The sequence below is a fragment of the Apium graveolens genome, chromosome 9 (assembly GCF_009905375.1).
Source record: "Apium graveolens cultivar Ventura chromosome 9, ASM990537v1, whole genome shotgun sequence".
Lineage (NCBI taxonomy): Eukaryota > Viridiplantae > Streptophyta > Magnoliopsida > Apiales > Apiaceae > Apium > Apium graveolens.
The window spans coordinates 167,707,990-167,711,291 of record NC_133655.1 but is presented as its reverse complement, the minus strand read 5'-3'; the positions used below and the strand labels follow the sequence as shown (position 1 = coordinate 167,711,291).

Sequence of the window (3,302 nt, the reverse complement as noted above, 5' to 3'; positions counted from 1 at the left end):
ATTAGTACAATGAAAGTTGGCTTTTATCAGTTTCGTGTTATTCGATTAATATCATCACTGTCACATGCTAAAGGTCATAACAATGGCTATAGAAGGAAGTAATAATGAAGTTGTGATCTCATGAGTGTTTTATTATTGATAAATTGAAGTGTTAGTTAAGTGATTAATTAAGTAGTTAATTATAGTTAATATTTAATCAACAATTTTAAGTGTTATTATCTTAACATTGAGAAGTAATCATACATTGGTGAGTGAGTTTAATTAGACAATAATTTAGTCTGAGTCTCTAAGGGAACGAACTAGAAAGTATTCTATATTACTTGCGAACGCGTATACTTGCGTGAATATTAGTGCGTGTTTTCGCCCTAACAAGTTTTTGGCGCCGCTGCCGGGGACTCGGCGTATTTGTTTAATTTATGTACTTACCATCATTGGTCATTAGGACTCAGTGATTAGGACGTAGTAGTTACTTATTTTTTTTCCGGTTGTGTTTCAGGTACTTTAGCAAGCGTTTATGCAAACTCGTTCTCGTGCTCGCAAGAGGACTTTAGATACAGCTGAGGAGACAGACGAAGTTCTTGATATTACGGAGAAGTTAGATTTTGAGGATTCGGATTCAGGATCTGAGCAGAAAGAACCAGTAAACATGGGAGATCGTATTGTTCAAGCTGATCCAGCTCTTATGGATTTTTCTCGGCCTAAAATTGATGACATTCAGTCAAGCATCCTTCATCCGGCTATTCAAGCTAACACCTTTGAAATCAATCCGGGCACTATTCAGATGGTGCAGAATTCTGTTTCTTTTGGAGGAGCGGCAACTGAAGACCCCAACATGCACATAAGGAATTTTATCGAGATCTGCAGCACTTTTAAGTATAATGGCGTGACTGATGAGGCTATCAAGTTGTGGCTTTTCCCATTCTCACTGAGGGACAAGGCTAAAGACTGGTTACATTCTGAACCAGCTGGGTCCATCACTACGTGGCAAGATCTTGCGCAAAAGTTTCTGGTGAAGTTTTATCCGATGGCAAAGACTGCTGCTATGAGGAGTGCTCTTACTCAGTTTGCGCAGCAACCTACAGAATCTATGTGCGAGGCTTGGGAACGCTACAAGGAAATGTTGAGAAAATGTCCACATCATGGAATGCCAGATTGGATGGTGATCACTGGTTTCTATAATGGTTTGGGGGCCCAATCTTGGCCCATGCTCGATGCAGTAGCTGGAGGTGCCTTATGGGCTAAAAGCTATACTGAGGCGTATAATCTTATAGAGACGATGGCTGCAAATGAGCATCAAAACCCAACTCAGAGGATGACGTCAGGCAAGGTAGCAGGTATTCTGGAAGTTGATGCAGCCACCGCTATTGCAGCCTAGCTCCAAGCGCTATCAATGAAGGTTGATTCTCTGGCTACGTATGGAGTTAATCAAATAGCTATGGTTTGTGAGCTTTGTGCAGGTTCTCATGCTACGGATCAATGTTCTCTTGTCAACGAATCTGTTCAGTATGTGAATAATTATCAGCGACAACAGCAGCCTGTGCCAGCGACCTATCATCCTAACAACAGAAATCATCCAAATTTCAGCTGGGGGAATAATCAGAATGCTATTCAGCCACCATATCAGCAAGGAGTGAGTAAACAGTTTAACCCACCTGGATTCCAGCAACCACAACAGTATGCTACAAGGCAATCATATCCTCAACAGGGAAGTGCAGCTGCACCTACTAGTGCTGATTTTGAGGAACTTAAGCTGTTGTGCAAGAGTCAGGCGGTTTCTATCAAGACCTTGGAAAATCAAATCGGTCAGTTAGCCAATGCAGTGCTCAATCGTCAACCTGGCACTCTTCCCAGTGACACGGAAGTACCAGGCAGGAAGGAAGCTAAAGAGCAAGTCAAGGCTATTACCTTAAGGTCTGGAAAAGTAGCTGATGCTGAAAAGGCAAAAGAAGTAGAAGCTGAAATTAGAGGTGAAGAATCTAAGCAAAAGGAGAAAGCGGCGGAACCAAGGAAGACTACTGTTGAACACACTCTGCCTGAGGTTAATACAGGGGAGAAACAGCTCTATCCTCCACCACCTTTTCCTAAGAGATTGCAGCAACAAAAGCTGGATAGACAGTTCGGAAAGTTTCTGGAGGTGTTCAAGAAACTTCACATCAATATACCTTTCGCTGAGGCTCTGGAACAAATGCCCAGTTATGTGAAGTTTATGAAGACTATTCTTTCAAGGAAGGTGAAACTGGATGACCTTGAAACCGTTGCTCTCACGGAAGAATGCATTGTTGTTCTGCAGCAAAAGTTACCACAAAAACTGAAAGATCCAGGAAGCTTCACCATTCCTTGCACCATTGGCAATCTGACTTTTGACAAGTGCCTTTGTGATTTGGGAGCAAGCATTAATCTGATGCCGTTGTCGATCTTTAAAAAGCTGGATCTGCCTGATCCAAAACCCACATACATGTCGCCACAATTGGCTGACCGTTCCATTACTTACCCAAGGGGCATAGTTGAGGATGTGCTTGTCAAGATGGATAAGCTCTTCTTTCCTGCAGATTTTGTTATTCTGGATTTTGAGGAAGATAAGAAGATTCCCATAATCTTGGGAAGGCCTTTCTTGGCTACTGGCCGTACCTTGATAGATATGCAAAAAGGGGAACTTACTATGCGGGTCCAAGATCAGGATGTGACCTTCAACGTATTCAAGGTAATGAAATTCCCTACAGAAGATGAGGAGTGCTTAAAATTGGATGTGATTGATTCTGCGGTTAATTCGGAACTCGATCACATGCTAATGTCTGATGCATTGGAAAAGGCCTTAGTGGGGGATTTTGACAGCGATGATGAAGATAGCAACGAGCAATTACAATATCTGAACGCTTCTCCCTGGAAGCGAAAGCTGGACATACCATTTGAATCTCTTGGTACTTCTGACCTTAAGAACGCTGAAGGGAAGCTCAAACCATCAATAGAGGAAGCACCTACCTTGGACCTCAAGCCATTACCTGAGCACTTGAGGTATGCTTTTTTAGGTGATTCATCTACGTTACCTGTTATTATTTCATCTGACCTTTCAGGTAGTGAGGAAGACAAGCTCTTAAGGATTTTGAGAGAATTCAAATCGGCTATAGGATGGACCATAGCAGACATCAAGGGGATAAGTCCTTCATATTGTATGCATAAAATTCTGCTAGAGGAAGGTAGTAAGCCAACTGTGGAACAACAGCGAAGACTGAATCCCATCATGAAGGAGGTGGTGAAGAAAGAAATTCTGAAATGGCTAGATGCAGGCATCATTTATCCTATTT

The 3,302-nt window shown here is 42.2% G+C and overlaps 1 non-coding gene across 1 annotated transcript; it reads right to left on the bottom strand.

Moving 5' to 3' along the window:
• Positions 1 to 1,039: 1,039 nt before the first annotated feature.
• On the bottom strand, positions 1,040 to 1,146 carry LOC141687860 (small nucleolar RNA R71). The gene has a single exon (XR_012561339.1). It is a non-coding gene; the product is annotated as a small nucleolar RNA R71 (small nucleolar RNA).
• Between the last annotated feature and the right edge of the window lie 2,156 nt (positions 1,147 to 3,302).